The following is a 20,349-nucleotide window of genomic DNA, read 5'->3' on the forward strand; positions in this document are numbered from 1 at the left end:
AAGGGCAGGCAGCTAGGCCTGCTGGCTACTGCATTATAAACCTCAGCTTTGCGGGGGCACTAGGAGCTGGCACTAGATTTGCTGATGATGACAGCTACAGCCCTCGGACCATACACAGAAATGGCAGTTTGTTTAAAGCACGAGTTGCGAGCTGATGCAGGGATGGTGCTACGGAGTGATTTGAGTCTGTGCTGCACGCCTCTTATGGATCAACCTTGTTCTGCAGTGTTGGTGGTCTTCGAGATACCTCTCATCTCAGGGTGCAGAGCGTGTTGCAGATTCGCATAGGAATCGGCAAGCAGAAGGATGAGGAGGAAGAAGTGATCTTGAGGGACTCGGAGCGCGCGAGGTAGAGACTGAGCGCCATGTTGGAAGATTGAGAGTCGAGGAAATAGCTGGGATTAAATGCAGTGAGAGGCGTCCTGGTGTTCGCCCTGCTTCTTCTACAACATCTACTAAGAGAGCCCACACACTCCAGAGCACGACGCCTCCTACTTACTACGCACACACACAAACACCATTAAAAAACGAGCAGAAATGGGGGTAAAAAAAATAGATTGTCAAGCAAATCATTCCAATGCCTTTAAATAGAAACAGGCTTCTCTAAACACTACGCACTTTTAGGAGGGCCCATGTCGTCAACATACTGTTGGATACTTGACATCCTTGAACCGCTCCCAGTTCTTCTTCCCCAATTACCAGCTGTAAGAGAACGGAAGGTGATTTTTTTTTTTAAGTCCACACAATGCACTTTACTCACACACACCAACAGCCAAGAATGAATTTTATTACCAATACACGCTGAACCACTTCGTGTTCTTCTTCCCCAATTACCAGCTGTAAGAGAACGGAAGGTGACTTTTTTTTAAGTCAACACAATGCACTTTACTCACTCACACGAACAGCCAAGAATGAATTTTATTACCAATGCACGCAGGCTATCGTCCATCAAACATACATCCACCATATTTTTGTGAAAACTTATATATCACAACAAGTGAATATTTTGCTGAGGCACTGAAAGTTTGGCTTTTCTGGTTTGTAAGGACAGAACGCTGAAATTTAGGCCTCAAATCGGCACAATGGAACGTCTGTTGTAAACTGCAGAGTGGTTTTATAAAAAATGCTGCACATAATTTTGCCCAGAATTCAATTTATCCGTGAATAAGCATGCTTTTATGTAGCCTGATGCTGGTGGTAGACAAAACACTAGAAAAAACAAATATTGTAAATTTAACCCGTCAGACAGTAGTCGGACGTTTTCAGTGTAAGAGGAACCCACTTCTGTTTAAAATCTGTACAACACCTCTTCAATGAAAGTTTTAGTGGGCTCAATCAGCACTTCATCTAAGGAGTTCAAAACACTGTGGCACCATCTAGTGACAAAAGCTGAAAGCATGGCACTCAACTGAAGGGTGCACTGAAGAATGCAGAATATATGACATGCACTCCTGAAGAAAAACTAACTCTGCCCAATCCGCCTTTTGCGCGAATTTTATGCGCATGAGCGAAGTCGTAGCAGCGAACGACGGAAACACATTGGACGGCGTCAACGGCGTCGCCAGTGCACAGGGGCTGGCGGCGCCGGGCGGCACGGTGACCGCCACAGGCTTGGCAAAACAATGCAAACCACACCTGCCGCGTACGGTTGCCACTCTCTAAGCGTGCCGAGATGCAAGACACGGTTTTTCAGGTTTCCTTCAGCGAGCCGCGACCAACGACATGAAGCTTGAATTAGGGCCACCAAGCGTCAAGATGTGAATGGCCGACCTTAGCAACCGACTGTGTACGCTCGACTGTGGAAAAACATTTCGTTACAGGTATGTATGCATCTAAAGGAAATGTGCATGATGAAAAGTATCTAACGGAGTTTGCACCAAGCCTGTAACCCAGCAGTCATAGCCGCAATGAGCGTTTGTTCGGCGCGTCTGATGACGAGGGGCCGGGTAGCGCAGATATCACAGGTGGCTGTGTACGCCACACCGTAATACTTAGCATGTTTTATCACGACTGCCGCCTGAACAAAAGGAAAAAAAAATTGGCCGTCTGTTGTGATGCACCGCCGTTCGCGAGCCGAGCAGTTGATCTGGTCATGAGGCTCGCGAACGGCAGTGCAGTAAAACGCCGCATTTTTTTCTTGTTAGTCAGGTGGCAGTCACGATAAAACATGCTAAATATTACGGCCTTGCGCACACAGACGCCTGTGATATCTAAGCTACCTAGCCCTTTCGCACATTAAGAAAAGAAACGACAAAATACATCACCTTCAGGCCCCGGCACAACAAAAGCAATCACGCAGCGAAGAAATCCTCATTGCAGCTACCACTGCAGCGTTACAGGCTGGGTGCAAACTTCAGTAGGTACATTTCAGAATGCATATTTCCTTTAGATGCATAGATACCTGTAGTATCTGTGTTTTTGCCGCTCGGAGCAAATGATGCACTTGACACTCTTGCACGACGCACAGTATTTTTTTTTTTTTTTTACCTTAAAGGCTCGCCTCTGTCCGCACCAAAGCATTCGGATTTTGTTCCTTTGGTGTACGCAATCAGATGCACTTTGTTAGGAAGCTTGATAATCGCCGTCTTCGTCCGACCGTTTGCAACGGCAAGGACACCGCCCGGCAAAAATGAGTCTCCTGGAGGGTTCATGCTCGTTCACTTGCAGAGTGGATCGCTCTGGACGTAGAACAGGGTTGGTTCCTGACTGAGATGCACATCTGTGACCAAGTCGTTGATACCGCAGAAATCGCGCCGGAGGCAGAAAGGTTGTGGATCCTTTCACAACAGAATGACCATTCGCTGTGCACTGAGAACCTTTTCACCACTGCGACCACATCCGTTCCGACACCTGAGGGCAAAAAACCGGCTAGAGCGCTGAATCATCCTTAGCCAGAAAAATGCCGTTCGTTTCCTGCAGGGGTGCATTCCGACCAGGATAATAGCTGCACGATTGTAGATGACGCGAGGAGGAAGCGACGCCCATTGCACCACGCCGGCGCCGCGGTGACCGCATTGTGCTCGGTAACTCAAGACAGCTTACGCATATGCGGGGCTCAAAGTCACAGGAGATGATTCCACCTAGCTCTGCAGCATCAACAAAGCCCTGGCTGCTTTGACCTTTGAGATCCCTCTCTCTGTCTCTCTGCCTCCGCGCTTTCTTGTCTGTCAAAAACCTGCACGCTGAGAGCGTCTCATTCTGTCACGTCGAACACGGCCCGCGCTACACGCTTTTACAATACGAAGATAGTATATGCGTGCATCAGGAGTGGATTCTGAAAATGCTGTACACTCCCCCATACTGCGTGAACATGATATACTTCAATCACTCTCTACTTTCTGCCCAGAGGCCAAAAAAGGGGAGAGCTTTCACTTTCTACCTGCGTTGGCGTGGCCTTTTCGTATGGTGCACTTTCGCGTCGTCTGCTACACTGCCGTCCAACGTGGTTCTCGCCCACTCCCGCATGATGGCACCATATCGTCCCGCAAAAGGCGGATTTTGAAAATAACCGATATTTTCCCGAATGTGATCACGTGAGGTACTACAGTGATGTAACAGTGTTCTCAATATGATGTCACCTCAGTTGTTTGTCTTTATGCGATTTTCAAAGTATTCATGCAACTAATTTGAAATGCCGCTGGTGCCTGCTGTACTGTGTCTGCTTCTGTATGCTGTGTGGTGCGGCGTAACAATGTTTCTCAATATCATGTCACGACAGTTGTTTTTTTTTTATGCGATTTTCAAAGTATTCATGCAAACTAATTTGAATTGCCACTGGTGCCTGCTGTAATGCGTCTGTACGCTGTGTGGTGCGGCGTTAGAGAAAGCACCAAATGAAAGGCGCAGCACAGATGCTTGGCAGGACCAACTTCGTACAGTCAAATCTCGATATAACAAAGACTGCGAAACCGCAAAGAGTTGTTCATTTTGAAATGTTGTAGTGAAAAATATGCTATAAGCCAGCAGTCGAACCTAGGTAAAAAAATGACATACCTCGGCAGAAGGCACAATTGTAGGAAAGCAAAGCCTCAAATGAAACTGTTGTACTAACTTCAATGCTGATTTATTTAAAGAAATCAATTGCTTTTCTTCTGCCGAGTGCAGCAAACTACCACGCACTACATTCTATTACTATAGTACATACACCTACTTTCCGCAACACCACACTGGATGCGTGCTTGCACCGAGCGATGAAAGTACAAACTTTGTCCATGTGAAAAAAAGAAAAGAAAAAAAGAACGCCAATGTTCGATACAACCTCATCTTCAGTGCTCTGGAGTTTGAAAATCTTGTCTCAATCTTTCAATATGATCGCGGCATTCGATGGGGCAATGCTAGCTGTCTGGAGGGGGCCGATTCGCTTTTTATCTCCGTCAATTTCTTGCAGTGAAAGCTGCGTTCCTATCTTCCTGGCATTTCGCCGGCTGCAGTCATAGTCACATCTCATACGAACTTCGCAATAAAATCATCCGCAACACACACAAAAAAGAGGGCGGGACTACCCCGCTGCGCAACCAACCATAGGCAAACGACACGCAACGCAGAAAGAAAAAAGGCAGGCAGCTAGGCCTGCTGGCTACTGCATTATAAACCTCAGCTTTGTGGGGGCACTAGGAGCTGGCACTAGATGTGCTGATGATGACAGCTACAGCCCTCGGACCATACACAGAAACGGCAGTTTGTTTCACGCACGAGTTGCGAGCTGATGCGCTTAAGACGATTTTGTAAGACTGATGTTCCTAGATAACAGAAGAAAAAATAAGATACGCACGTTATTCTGAAATAATCGTTATTTTGAAATTCATAATTCTGAAATGGTTTTACCTTAGTAAAAGCAGTTGTTGGGCGAGTTGGTGTTTTCAATGATCCATTTTTATAGCGCCAAACACAGGACAGAGATGAAGAAGGGACACCACGCATTGAAAATATCGAAAATCTGCTGGGGATTATTAAAACATTCGTTAATGTGATGTTCGCAATAATGAGATTAAACATGTATATGCATGAATCGCCTGCTACCTGGTGACATCAGTTCCAGTTATTATACATGACCGGAGACAACTTCGGTGGATGCGATTGGTGTCCACGCTATTTTGATGCAATTTTGACTATAATTAATTAACTAATCAATGTAGAGTCATCAAACTTGTCTTCTAGGTCAATGTTTTCCTCCTCTATCTGATGCAAGCATTCTTTTTGTCTGATCTTTATTATTTCCAACTTAAAGAAAGCATTACGGACACACACTAGCATAGCTGCGAGCATGAGCCTTTAAAGGGGCGATGACAGGCCTGTTCGATGTATTGCCGTTTTATACTTCTGTGAATATTATACAGGTCCGTGATTCTACTCGCAAAGTTTTAGTGCCTAGCGTGCGGCTCATATTATACAAAACCACGATAGAAATCAAAATTGGGAAGCTCCTCCCACTAAGAGCAACCGCCATTTCGAAATGCTCATGCGACGTCACGGAGGATACCCGGCAGAGCGTCGTCTGCAATATCAAAGGATATCTCTTTGTTTTCTTAGGACGATTGACACAGCGGTTGTCCCTCATTCAGAAGTGCTTGGTGACGAGGTTACCACACAAAAGCGATATAGTGAAGGCATGTTCTCTTCAGCATAAGGCACGGTCACAGTCAGTGGGCGGCACAGTTATAGGTTCCTTATCTTATCGACGCACTGAACTTTTGCATTATACCGGCGACGACTCCAGCAAGGCCAACGGTTACTTATCACCGTAGTGTGAAGTTACTTACCCTGTATACAGTAGAGCAGCATGTTCAGGCTCTTTCCAAGACGAGAGTTTTTCTTAAGGTGCAGGTCTTTTAGTCTGAGTGAAAGGTGGGAAGCAGTAGACAATGTAATTTAAGAGTGCACCTCTGAATACGCAAACTGCTCGTGCTCTAACTAATTTCCGGCCGGTCATCCGATCTGTTTTGGTCGGATCGGAGGCCGAGCGAGAATTTGACACCCAATACTCGAGTGAACAGCCTGATGCTGCGCTTGTCTGTAGCTTGCAGAGTTAGAAAAATGAAAACAAGAAGCTACATCTTCTGTTTTTTGTTTGTTGTGTTGTGTTTTATGGTGCATAAGCAACTCAGGCTATCATGCGCCAAGCTCGAGGTATAATATGCTCTTTTTTTTTTTTTTATTAGAAGGAATGAAGTGTTAAGATATCATAGCTTGTTCAGGAAAGATGTTTCTTCTAAGCAACTAAAAACACATGAAATGTCTACAATTGCATTCTCTCCTAGGAGAAGTGTGTTCCCCCTTGTCATCAGTAATGACCTTGGCTAGAAATGTTAATCGGCACGAACTGCCAGCTCATTTAGCGACGAGTAGGCCTAGCGCGAGTATGCACAACGGGTCTAGAGTTTTGGCAATTACGGAGTGCGCATTCACAAGCTTTAGCGGTTGTATGTGGCCATCGAGTGTAGATCTGGCCGTAGCGACCATAAATCCACGACTGCACATAGAGCGGGAAGTGCCGATATATGTGACCCTGTCTATAGCGAGCGCAGCTGGCAGCTGTCAGTGCCACTTGTGTGTATACTCGGCGCAGGCAGGGGACGTAGCATTAACGGTTCTTGCAGCGCAGTTGCAGCTTGTGAACAAATCAAGGTGCAACTGTTGCGAAAACAAGTGGATAGTTTTGGTATTGCTAGCTCAGCTCACATTTTATGCCGTGCGAACGAGGAGCATACATCCAGTCAATTCAAAAGCTATAAACAACAAGCTGGGGGCGCAGTCGTATTCTGCAAATCAGCGCATTCCTGTTGAGTTTAGGGTTCACACACTAAATACTAAATGGTGTATGCTTATGTTGAAACATTCAAGAGTGATTTGCTGGAGAAGCACAAGAAAAACGGAAGGTGAGGCTTGGGAGTCTGTCGCAATCACGGGCGCAGCTGCGGGGGAAGCAAGAAGGAGACGGTAGCGACTGGGAGGCTCTTGGTCGGTGCGGGCATGCAGTGAGGAGCTATCGAATCGCGTTGGGTTTTGCCATGACAGGACTGAAGCGGCAGCACATACTTTTGTGAGCTGGCCGTGGCCAGACTGAACATAGTTTTGCAGAAATGCTTTACAGCCGAAAATAATTCAGTCTAACACGTGCATATATCAGCAAGTCACGAGGTAGCGATTCGTTCAAAAGATTTGGCTGCTCCTCTAATTATGTAACGCATGCTCTCGCGTCGAGGTATACTCGTTTTATATTGACTTTCAGTTTTTGGACCCAAGGAGCGACGGCAATAGCTCAACTATCAGGAACACAATGCTATCCCCTCCCCATTTTCATGGCACATGCACATGTACGGCCGAAGGAAACATTGGACAAGTGCCTTTTTATATGCGGGAGTGCTTGTTGCTAAAAAAAGCTACCTCTCATAACGTAAGAAAAATACGCTTTTGATTGCATACCTTAATTATATGCATGAGTCATCGATTTCAGCCTCCTCAGCAATCACTAGAAGAAACCCAAAACAAGTCCAAGAATCTCTAAGGTTGCGTATTATAATGAAGGCTCCACAATGAAAAGAGGATATGTCAACAAAATATTTTCGCTGAAGAAAAAAAAAACTCAATGACCACCATCTACAACGTGCATGCAAGAGCGAAGCCGGCACCGCTAATAGCAGACGACATGGGGACGTAAATGTTGACGTGACGTCAGCCGCCAATGGTTGCCAGACCAGAAAGCAGATTCCGATATTAATAATCAAAATTAACTTTAAAACTATCTACTGCACGGAATGAGCTCAAATTCCGAGGATTTGTAATATAATGTGTGAGGAGTGAAATGCAATAATCATTTTATGCTGTTGTAGCTGTCATGAGCCCTTTAAAGGCTTTTGCCTTAAAATCGTAAGGCCTTGTTTCTTTCATATTGTAGTGCTTGATGTGTACCATGATGCAGGGCCTTCTCATTCCTACAATAATATCAAGACATATTTTGGGCAGTGTTCAGTCCCTTTACCGTCCCCCAAAAAAACATGAGCAATGCCAAAGAGGAGGACTCCGGAAATTTCAACCCCATGGGGATCTTTAACATGCACCGACATAGCACAGCACATGGGTGCCTTGCTTTTTGCCTCCATCAAAAAACAGCCGCCGTGGCCGGGAATTCATCCTGCATCCTTGGGCACAGAAGTCAAACCCCCTAAATCCCTCCATCAAGCACTACAAGTGTTGCACAAGCATACACACACACACAAAAGAAAGGTGCAACAGAAATTTTTTTGTGGAAAAAAAAAAAAAAAAAATTCGCACGGTTAGGCAAAATGTAAATAAGGTGCATTAAAAACATTTAGCTGGCATTAACCCAGTGAATTTAAGACTTGCAGAACTGGCAAGTCGTTTCAAACGTAAAGTTCTATACATTAAGGCACACAGCTCACGATAAGGCCTTGTGAGGATGGTGGAATGTTGAGCGTTTTGTGCTCGGGCTATAGAAGCTGCCACTGTATTGTCGGAAGAACGCCACCGCACCGGCGGCAGAGGAAAAATGCTGTGCCTATCTAGAGAAGCACGGTATACAACAAATGTAGTATGTTCTCAGGTTAATTTTGAAACAAGCACATGAAAGGTCTTAGTTGTGAAAAATTCTTAGTTTACGTGACACAAATTTCCTTCCACGAATTTGAATAGCTGATGGAAAGTGTGGCGGGAGGCGTGATGAGCTCGCACCACAGACTACTATGGGCTGTTACGTGGTTTTGTAAAAGTGAGAGGTGAAAGCAAGCAGCCTGATGCTCATATGATGTGTAAAAAAGTAGTGAAACAGTACCGGCTACTAAGAACTGCATTAGATGTATGAGCTCCATGAGCTGTTCTTCAGTTTCTGTTACCACAGAAGTGCACACGGAGGATACATGGGGTAGCCGGCAAAAACGTCAAAGTGTGCATCATGTAAACAACTTCACTTACCTTGCATCTCATGGTGCTGTATATCTGCTGCCTCTGCTTCTTTGACATGTCGTTTTTATTTGAAACACATCCAGGTGCAGCCGGCAGGGGCTCCGCGAATGCTATACAGCAAGGAAAAGTATCCGGTTATATTGTTTATGTTTTGCAAATTATTACAAAGAGCTCATACATTTGACCCGCCATCAAAACAATCCACATCTACCGTCCAGTTTAATTCTAGTGCCAGAAGAGTCTACGTGTCATGAATAAGCAGAAATGGTTGTTTGCTGCCTTTTGTGCAGCTCATGTGTAGGAGGTTAACACAAATTTACTGAACATATCATGCGGATGAAAGGCAGTTTTCTTATATGTTATAGGTTATAGTTATAGGTTTCTTATCTTATCGACGCACTGAACTTTCGCATTACACCGGCGACGGAGCCAGCATGGCCAACGATTGCTTATCACCATAGAGTGAAGTTACTTACCCTGTTTAGAGGTCAACACAAATTTATTGAACATATGTGGCACATATAAGGAAACTGCTTTTCATCCAAACAAATACCATATTATTGCAGCAAACACTAAATCTAAACATCAAATGAAAATCGACTTGAACACTGGCAAGACGCATAATTGTATCTGCCTTGATTTCTTCAGAATGCATCCAGACCTTCCTATCGAAAACAATTCACTACTGAGGCAATGCTGATATATAACGTCACATATATATGAAATCTAGATCTATCAGAGAGTAAACGACAGGTAGCAATATTAAGTATTGAAAACATTATACTTTAGAAACTCTCTTTGATGGCCTTGAAATAAGAGCCTTCGCCTGCTTTACCCAAGTATGCATGATCGAATCCCGCTAGCGGCCACCGCTTCTCGATGGAGGCGAAACCCAAGGCACCTATGCATATTTTGATGTCTGAGCACGTAAAACGCATGGGGAGGAAATCATGAGCACTGCACTGTCCCGTCCCTCAGATTCTGTCACTTTGGTACGTTAAACCCTCTGAACCAAACCAAGCCTTTATTCTTTCCCATTAAGCATTTGTTGCTTGTTGCTCATTGTCCTATTCCTGTTATGACTTGGGCCAGAACATATGCTTCTATACGTGCTGCTCTATACATGACTGCAATAGGCCAAGAACATTAAAAGGTGGAATGCAGGGCTTCAATCCATAGATTAAATGCAAAGCAATGGTGGCTTTACTTAAAGAGCTTGAAAATGAGAACAAAGCTAAAACTTTTTTACTCGTTTCAGAAAAATTTGTTATCGGCTTACCTGCATCCTCTGCAATTGCAGGGTGTCTACCAAACTGCTGTTTACAAATTCCCTGAGTGCATTTGTAAAATTCCCTGAGTGACACTGTACTTTGTTTTATGCTAAAAAATGGGCTGACACAATGTTGCCTGATGCTATCCCTCTCCAGTTAGCTTGTTAAGGGGGGACTGACTTTTAAAGCTATTTTTCTTAAATTTTCACCAAATTTTCACCAACATGGCGCTCAGTCTCTACCTCGCGAGCTCCGAGTCCCTCAAGATCACTTCTTCCTCCTCATCCTTCTGCTTGCCGATTCCTATATGAATCTGCAACACGCTCTGCACCCTGAGATGAGAGGTATCTCGAAGACCACCAACGCAGCTGCAGGGGAAGCAAGATGGAGACGTTAGCGACTGGGAGGCTCTTGGTCGGTGCGGGCATGCAGTGAGGAGCTATCGAATCGCGTTGGGTTTTGCAGCGACCCCCACTTCTTTCCTCGTATTCTTTGGTTGCTGCGCACGTGTTCCTGCTACGCTCCGGTTGCCAAAGCGCCGGCTCGAACTAGGCGGCTGAAAAGGGAGCAGAGCTGGGTTACGAGGCCAACGCGGCTGACGCCGACAGACACGCAAAACCCAGCAACGGGCGCCAAAGAGCTGTGCTCTAAAAAATAACCACACAACAAAAATAAAAAGCCTGCGCACGTGTTCCTGCGACAATATCCTGATTGTTTCTTGCACCAATTTCAAATATGTCACCATTTTTCAAACTGGCCAATTAGTTCAAAAGATAAATGAAATTATTTGTTCATAACCTGCAAAAACAATGAAAAAAACTGCCCACGATTACATTACTTATTAATGCGAAATTTGAGAGCAGCTCATCAGCTGTTTCACCTTTTCAAAAGATTGAGGGAAAGATTTCGAGCAAGACGCAAATGTACAATTACAGGCAACCTTTTTTTTATTTTTCACGTGCATTCCTTCAAAAAACACTCCACTAACAATTTATGCAGTCATAAAAGAAGCTTTACGGTCAGAAAATCGAAGAGAGCAATTGAGTTATCGGGAGGTTGCGGGAGGCAGCGCATGGGCCCGTTGTACAGATAGAGGGCGCTGACGCCGCTAGCGAGTGAAGCGAGAGAGAATGGGATGCAGGCACCGTGATCCGCTGATAGCCAGCCGACGTCTCGGCAAGCGGAGAGCACCCTCGCCACCACGCAAGAACAGGGGGCAACCCCCTCCTCCTTTTTCTGCATGGCGGCGACAGCGTTCAACACAGTCTACACAGTTACGGCGGCGTGATCCCTCGTCTCTGAGGAAACAGATGAATGTGCCGAACCCCTCTTTCATCATCCCCAACAAGAACCACCCTCTCTCTCTCTACGCAGTCACGTTGTCTTGACTCGCTAGCGACGTCAGCGGCATCAATCAGTCGCCGCTATCTCTTCGCCGCCCAGGCAGCGACCTCCCCCCCCTCCTTTCCTCGTATTCTCCGGTTGCTGCGCACGTGTTCTATCGACGCTCCGATTGCCAAAGCGCCGGCTCGAACTGGGGGGCTGAAAAGGGAGCGGAGCTGGGTTACGAGGCCAATGCGGCTGACGCCGACAGACACGCAAAACCCAGGAACGGGCGCCAATGAGCTAGCTGTGCCCTAAAAAATAACCACACAACAAAAATAAAAAGTCAACGAACCTTCGAACAGCCTGAAAAATTGGCTACCGCTGTTTCACAGACTCTGGAAGAGAAGGCCAGTGCGCAGGAAAAGAGCATGGTGGAAACCGAGGGTTGCATCAACGTGTTATGCTGCGTTGTGCTAGTGTTTGTGCACGAGTATTGTCAGTGTTGACTTCAAGGATGTGTGTCTAGAACTTCGAGCTGTGCAATGAAATCACCTGGACAAAAGCAAGTGGTGTCAAAGATGATACCAGCAGGGGTGGTGCTCTGGTCGCAGTTAACAGAACCTGAACCCCTGGACGTCGTTGCAGAGTTCCGGAAGCAAGGCATGCCAACGGCTACAGGAAACCTACCCAGGTGGTTGAGCAGTACATACTCCTATATGTAGTTTAGAAGAACGCTCGAAAGAACTTGGACAGAATGTAGGCTATGGAGTGATTTGAGTCTGTGCTGCACGCCTCTTATGGATCAACCTTGTTCTGCAGTGTTGGTGGTCTTCGAGATACCTCTCATCTCAGGGTGCAGAGCGTGTTGCAGATTCGCATAGGAATCGGCAAGCAGAAGGATGAGGAGGAAGAAGTGATCTTGAGGGACTCGGAGCGCGCGAGGTAGAGACTGAGCGCCATGTTAGAAGATTGAGAGTCGTGGGAATAGCTGGGATTAAATGCAGTGAGAGGCGTCCTGGTGTTCGCCCTGCTTCTTCTACAACATCTACTAAGAGAGCCCACACACTCCAGAGCACGACGCCTCCTACTTACTACGCACACACACAAACACCATTAAAAAACGAGCAGAAATGGGGGTAAAACAAATAGATTGTCAAGCAAATCATTCCAATGCTTTTAAATAGAAACAGGCTTCTCTAAACACTACGCACTTTTAGGAGGGCCCATGTCGTCAACATACTGTTGGATACTTGACATCCTTGAACCGCTCCCAGTTCTTCTTCCCCAATTACCAGCTGTAAGAGAACGGAAGGTGATTTTTTTTTTTTAAGTCCACACAATGCACTTTACTCACACACATGAACAGCCAAGAATGAATTTTATTACCAATACACGCTGAACCACTTCGTGCTCTTCTTCCCCAATTACCAGCTGTAAGAGAACGGAAGGTGACTTTTTTTTTTTTAAGTCAACACAATGCACTTTACTCACACACATGAACAGCCAAGAATGAATTTTATTACCAATGCACGCAGACTATCGTCCATCAAACATACATCCACCATATTTTTGTGAAAACTTATATATCACAACAAGTGAATATTTTGCTGAGGCACTGAAAGTTTGGCTTTTCTGGTTTGTAAGGACAGAACACTGAAATTTAGGCCTCAAATCGGCACAATGGAACGTCTGTTGTAAACTGCAGAGTGGTTTTATAAAAAATGCTGCACATAATTTTGCCCAGAATTCAATTTATCCGTGAATAAGCATGCTTTTATGTAGCCTGATGCTGGTGGTAGACAAAACACTAGAAAAAACAAATATTGTAAATTTAACCCGTCAGACGTTTTCAGTGTAAGAGGAACCCACTTCTGTTTAAAATCTGTACAACACCTCTTCAATGAAAGTTTTAGTGGGCTCAATCAGCACTTCATCTAAGGAGTTCAAAACAGTGTGGCACCATCTAGTGACAAAAGCTGAAAGCATGGCACTCAACTGAAGGGTGCACTGAAGAATGCAGAATATATGACATGCACTCCTGAAGAAAAACTAACTCTGCCCAATCCGCCTTTTGCGCAAATTTTATGCGCATGAGCGAAGTCGTAGCAGCGAACGACGGAAACACATTGGACGGCGTCAACGGCGTCGCCAGTGCACAGGGGCTGGCGGCGCCGGGCGGCACGGTGACCGCCACAGGCTTGGCAAAACAATGCAAACCACACCTGCCGCGAACGGTTGCCAATCTCTAAGCGTGCCGAATTGCAAGACACGGTTTTTCAGGTTTCCTTCAGCGAGCCGCGACCAACGACATGAAGCTTGAATTAGGGCCACCAAGCGTCAAGATGTGAATGGCCGACCTTAGCAACCGACTGCGTACGCTCGACTGTGGAAAAACATTTCGTTACAGGTATGTATGCATCTAAAGGAAATGTGCATGATGAAAAGTATCTAACGGAGTTTGCCCCAAGCCTGTAACCCAGCAGTCATAGCCGCAATGAGCATTTGTTCGGCGCGTCTGATGACAAGGGGCCGGGTAGCGCAGATATCACAGGTGGCTGTGTACGCCACACCGTAATATTTAGCATGTTTTATCACGACTGCCGCCTGACCAAAAGGAAAAAAAAATTGGCCGTCTGTTGCGATGCACCGCCGTTCGCGAGCCGAGCAGTTGATCTGGTCATGAGGCTCGCGAACGGCAGTGCATTAAAACGCCGCATTTTTTTCTTGTTAGTCAGGTGGCAGTCACGATAAAACATGCTAAATATTACGGCCTTGCGCACACAGCCGCCTGTGATATCTAAGCTACCTAGCCCTTTCGCACATTAAGAAAAGAAACGACAAAATACATCACCTTCAGGCCCCGGCACAACTAAAGCAATCACGCACCGAAGAAATCCTCATTGCAGCTACCACTGCTGCGTTACAGGCTGGGTGCAAACTTCAGTAGGTGCATTTCAAAATGCATATTTCCTTTAGATGCATAGATACCTGTAGTATCTGTGTTTTTGCCGCTCGGAGCAAATGATGCACTTGACACTCTTGCACGACGCACAGTATTTTTTTTTTTTTTTTACCTTAAAGGCTCGCCTCCGTCCACACCAAAGCATTCGGATTTTGTTCCTTTGGTGTGCGCAATCATATGCACTTTGTTAGGAAGCTTGATAATCGCCGTCTTCGTCCGACCGTTTGCAACGGCAAGGACACCGCCCGGCACAAATGAGTCTCCTGGAGGGTTCATGCTCGTTCACTTGCAGAGTGGATCGCTCTGGACGTAGAACAGGGTTGGTTCCTGACTGAGATGCGCATCTGATATGTAGGAGATGCACATGTGTCACCAAGTCGATACCGCAGAAATCGCGGCGGAGGCAGAAAGGTTGTGAATCCTTTCACAACAGAATGACCATTCGCTGTGCACTGAGAACCTTTTCACCACTGCGACCACATCCGTTCCGACTCCCGAGGGCAGAAACCGGCTAGAGCCCTGAATCATCCTTAGCCAGAAAAATGCCGTTCGTTTCCTGCAGGTGTGCATTCTGGCCAGGACAATAGCTGCACGATTGTAGATGACGCGAGGAGGAAGCGACGCCCATTGCACCATGCCAAAGTCACAGGAGACGATTCCACCTAGCTCTGCAGCATCAACAAAGCCCTGGCTGCTTTGGCCTTTGAGATCCCTCTCTCTGTCTCTCTGCCTCCGCGCTCTCCTGTCTGTCGAAAACCTGCACGCTGAGAGCGTCCCATTCTGTCACGTCGAACACGGCCCGCGCTACACGCTTTTACAATACGAAGATAGTATATGCGTGCATTATGAGTGGATTCATGGATCACTGCCTTGTCGTGGCGGAGGGGCTTGCGAAACTCGATGAAGTCGTGAGCTCTGCTGTGTAGGGCCACCCAAGAAGACAGGTCACGGCAGAGAGTTCTGACAAAATGTGATTCACTGGAGAAGGTAATGGCAACCCACTCCAGTATTTCCTGCCAAGAAAACCCTATGGCCAGTCACAATACCATTATCGATATGGCGCCGGAAGATGAGCCCCCCAGGTTGGAAGGCGTCCCACATGTTACTGGGGATGAACAAAGGGCGATTCCTAGTAGCTCCAGGACGAATGAAGCGGCTGGGCTAAAGCCAAAAGGATGCTCAGTTGTGGATGTGTCGGGAAGCGACCGGAAAGTCCGATGTTGCAAGGAGATATATCACATAGCAACATGGAATGTAAGATCTATGACGCAAGGTAAACTGGATATCGTCAAGCGAGAAATGGACAGATTGAACATTGATATCTTGGGTATCAGCGAACTCAAGTGGACCGGAATGGGAGAATTTAACTCCGGCGACCATTATGTCTTTTATTGTGGGCACGAATCCAAGAGAAGGAATGGGGTCGCTCTCATAGTAAACAGAAGAATGGGCAAAGCAGTGCTAGGGTACAACCCCAAAAACGACCGAATGATTTCACTTCGGATCCAAGGTCACCCTTTCAACATAACAGTTATCCAAGTCTATGCACTGACCACTGCTGCTGAAGAAGCGCTGAAGAAGCTGACGTTGAGAGATTTTATGCGGACCTACAATGCCTTTTAGACCGCACCCCATCATCAGACGTCGTTTTTCTCATAGGAGACTGGAATGCTAAAGTCGGGAGTGAAGAAATATCCGGAATTACAGGCAAGTTCGGTCTTGGTGAGCCAAATGAAGCTGGGCAGAGGCTAGTAGAGTTCTGTCAAGAAAACAACCTGACCATAGCGAATACTCATTTTCAACAGCACAAGAGGCGCCTGTACACATGGATTTCACCGGACGGTCTGTACAGGAATCAGATCGATTATATTATTTGCCGGCAGAGATGGAGAAGCGCTATACAAGCAGTAAAAACAAGGCCTGGGGCCAATTGTGGCACCGATCATCAGCTTCTTGTTGCCAAAATTAAGCTTCGATTGAGGAAAACGCAGAAAACTAGAAGGCCTTTCAGGTATGATCTGGATCAGATTCCATTAGAATATGCTGTGGAAGTGAGGAATCGATTTCAAGAATTAGATCTAACCCTAAAAGAGCCCAAAGAGATGTGGACTGATGTTCGTGATATAATACAAGAAGTTGCTACTAAGGTAGTTCCAAAGCAAAAGAAATGCAAAAAAGCAAACTGGTTATCTGAAGAGGCTTTGCAAATAGCTGAGGAAAGGAGGATGGCAAAAGGTATGGGGGAAAGAGAAAGATACAAGGTTCTCAATGCGGATTTTCAGAAAATAGCAAGGAGAGATAAGAATGCCTTCCTGAACATAGTGTCAAGCAGTTGAGGACAACAGCCAATTAAGGAACACAAGAGCTCTGTATAAGACAATCAAAGATATCAAAGGAAGCTTCTGTGCTAAGCTGGGCGTGATAAAGGACAAACGAGGCAAGGACCTCACTGAAGCCTCAGAGATGAAGAAGAGGTGGCAGGAATACACAGAAGAACTGTACAAGAAGGATCCGGATGTGCAAACCCAACATAAGCTGGTTGTGATTACTGATCTCGAGCCGGGCATCCTGAAGAGTGAAGTTGAACGAGCCTTAGCCAGCCTTGCCAAGAACAAAGCTAGCGGAATTGATGGTATTCCAGCTGAGTTGCTTCAAAACCTCAACCACGACGCTGTTAACACACTGCATACATTATGTCAAAAGATTTGGACAACCCTGCAGTGGCCACAGGATTGGAGGAGGTCAGTTTACATCCCCATTCCAAAGAAAGGCAGTGCCAAAGATTGTTCCAACTACCGCACGATCGCGCTTATTTCGCATGCTAGCAAGGTGATGTTAAAAATCCTCCAAGGTAGGCTGCAGCAGTATGTGGATCGGGAGCTTCCGGACGTGCAAGCTGCGTTTCGCAAGGGCAGAGGAACTAGAGACCAAATTGCCAACCTTCGCTGGATCATGGAAAAAGCAAGAGTTCCAGAAACCGATTTACTTCTGCTTTATTGATTGTGGCAAGCTCTCCAAGAGATGGGAGTTCCAATTCACCTCATCTGTCTCCTCAGGAACCTTTATGAAGGGCAAGAGGCCACAGTCAGAACTGGGCATGGTCTTACTGATTGGTTTCCGATTGAGAAAGGGGTGAGGCAAGGCTGCATACTGTCGCCCTGCCTATTTAACCTATATGCAGAGTGCATCATGAGAAAGGCCGGTCTGGACGAGTCTTCAGCTGGAAAACGTATCAACAACCTTAGATATGCGGATGATACCACTTTAATGGCAGAAAGTGAAGTGGAACTCAAGAGACTTCTGATGCGCGTACAAGAAGAGAGTGAGAAGTTTGGGCTTAAACTGAACATTAAAGAGACGAAGATCATGGCGTCTTGCCCTATCAAGTCCTGGAGCATCAATGGACAAGAAGTGGAAGCTGTGACAGATTTTCTGTTCTTGGGCGCCAAGATTACCTCGGAAGGAGACTGCAGCCATGAAATTAGGAGACGCCTGCTTCTGGGAAAGAGAGCAATGGTTAGCCTTGACCACCTAGTAAAGAGCAGAGACATTAGTCTGCCAACCAAGATCCGTATAACCCGTGCTATGGTCTTTCCAGTTGTGATGTATGGATGCGAGAGTTGGACTGTGAAAAAGGCTGACCGCCGAAGAATTGACGCGTTTGAATTGTGGTGCTGGCGAAGACTCTTAAGAGTTCCTTGGACTGCCAGAAGATCAAATCAGTCGATATTGTCGACCATAAACCCTGACTGCTCATTGGAGGGTCAAATTCTAAAGTTAAAGCTCAGCTACTTTGGTCATCTGATGAGAAGAGAGGAGTCGCTGGAGAAAGATTTGATGTTGGGAAAGGTTGAGGGTCGTCGGAGAAGGGGTAGGCAGCGAACGCGATGGTTAGATGGCATTCTCGAGGCATTGCAGATGAAGCTATGTGATGTTAAGAAGATAGTGAGAGACCGGAAAGCGTGGCGTGACATGGTCCATAGGGTCACGAAGAGTCGGACACGACTGAACGCCTGAACTGAACTGATTGAGTGGATTGTGAAAATGCTGTACATTCCCCCATACTGCGTGAACATGATATACTTCAATCACTCTCTACTTTCTGCCCCGAGGCCAAAAAAGGGGGGAGTTTCACTTTCTACCTGCGTTGGAGTGGCCTTTTCGTTTGGTGCACTTTCGCGTCGTCTGCTACACTGCCGTCCAATGTGTTTCTCGCCCACTCCCCCATGATGGCACCATATCGTCCCGCAAAAGGCGGATTTTGAAAATAACTGATATTTTCCCGAATGTGATCACGTGAGGTACTACAGTGATGTAACAGTGTTCTCAATATGACGTCACCTCAGTTGTTTGTCTTTATGCAATTTTCAAAGTATTCATGCAACTAATTTGAAATGCCACTGGTGCCTGCTGTACTGCGTCTGCTTCTGTATGTTGTGGGGTGCGGCGTTAGAGAAAGCGCCAAATGAAAGGCGCAGCACAGATGCTTGGCAGGACCAACTTCGTACAGTCAAATCTCGATATAACAAACACTGCGAAACTGCAAAGAATTGAAATGTTGTAATGAAAAATATGCTACAAAAGCCAGCAGTCAAAGCTAGGTAAAAAAATGGCATACCTTGGCAGTAGGCACAATTGTAGGAAAGCAAAGCCTCAAATGAAACTGTTGTACTAACTTCAATGCTGATTTATTTAAAGAAATCAATTGCTTTTCTTCTGCCGAGTGCCGCAAACTACCACGCACTACATTCTATTACTATAGTACATACACCTACTTTCCGCAACACCTCACTGGATGCGTGCTTGCACCGAGCGATGAAAGTACAAACTTTGTCCATGTGAAAAAAAGAAAAGAAAAAAAAATGCCAATGTTCGATATAACCTCATCTTTAGTGCTCAGAATTTTGAAAATCTTGTCTCAATCTTTCAATATGATCGCGGCATGCGATGGGGCAATGCTAGCTGTCTGCAGGGGCCGATTCTCTTTTTCTCTCCGTCAATTTCTTGCAGTGAAAGCTGCGTTCCTACCTTCCTGACATTTCGCCGGCTGCAGTCATAGTCACATCTCATACGAACTTCGCAATAAAATCATCCGCGACACACACAAAAAAGAGGGCGGGACTACCTCGCTGCGCAACCGACCATAGGCAAACTGCACGCAACGCAGAAAGAAAAAGGGCAGGCAGCTAGGCCTGCTGGCTACTGCATTATAAACCTCAGCTTTGCGGGGGCACTAGGAGCTGGCACTAGATTTGCTGATGATGACAGCTACAGCCCTCGGACCATACACAGAAATGGCAGTTTGTTTAAAGCACGAGTTGCGAGCTGATGCAGGGATGGTGCTACGGAGTGATTTGAGTCTGTGCTGCACGCCTCTTATGGATCAACCTTGTTCTGCAGTGTTGGTGGTCTTCGAGATACCTCTCATCTCAGGGTGCAGAGCGTGTTGCAGATTCGCATAGGAATCGGCAAGCAGAAGGATGAGGAGGAAGAAGTGATCTTGAGGGACTCGGAGCGCGCGAGGTAGAGACTGAGCGCCATGTTGGAAGATTGAGAGTCGAGGAAATAGCTGGGATTAAATGCAGTGAGAGGCGTCCTGGTGTTCGCCCTGCTTCTTCTACAACATCTACTAAGAGAGCCCACACACTCCAGAGCACGACGCCTCCTACTTACTACGCACACACACAAACACCATTAAAAAACGAGCAGAAATGGGGGTAAAAAAAATAGATTGTCAAGCAAATCATTCCAATGCCTTTAAATAGAAACAGGCTTCTCTAAACACTACGCACTTTTAGGAGGGCCCATGTCGTCAACATACTGTTGGATACTTGACATCCTTGAACCGCTCCCAGTTCTTCTTCCCCAATT

At 46.1% G+C, this 20,349-nt stretch overlaps 1 long non-coding RNA gene across 1 annotated transcript; it reads right to left on the bottom strand.

Annotated features, from left to right (window-relative positions):
- Nucleotides 1–785: 785 nt before the first annotated feature.
- On the bottom strand, nucleotides 786–10,387 carry LOC146203922 (uncharacterized). Its single transcript, XR_014702547.1, has 3 exons — nucleotides 8,929–10,387; nucleotides 5,760–5,833; nucleotides 786–837 (listed from the first exon to the last, which is right to left on the bottom strand). It is a non-coding gene; the product is annotated as an uncharacterized LOC146203922 (long non-coding RNA).
- Nucleotides 10,388–20,349: the final 9,962 nt, after the last annotated feature.

The sequence above is a fragment of the Amblyomma maculatum genome, chromosome 1, assembly GCF_055883805.1.
Source record: "Amblyomma maculatum isolate TAMU_Amacu chromosome 1, ASM5588380v1, whole genome shotgun sequence".
NCBI lineage: Eukaryota > Metazoa > Arthropoda > Arachnida > Ixodida > Ixodidae > Amblyomma > Amblyomma maculatum.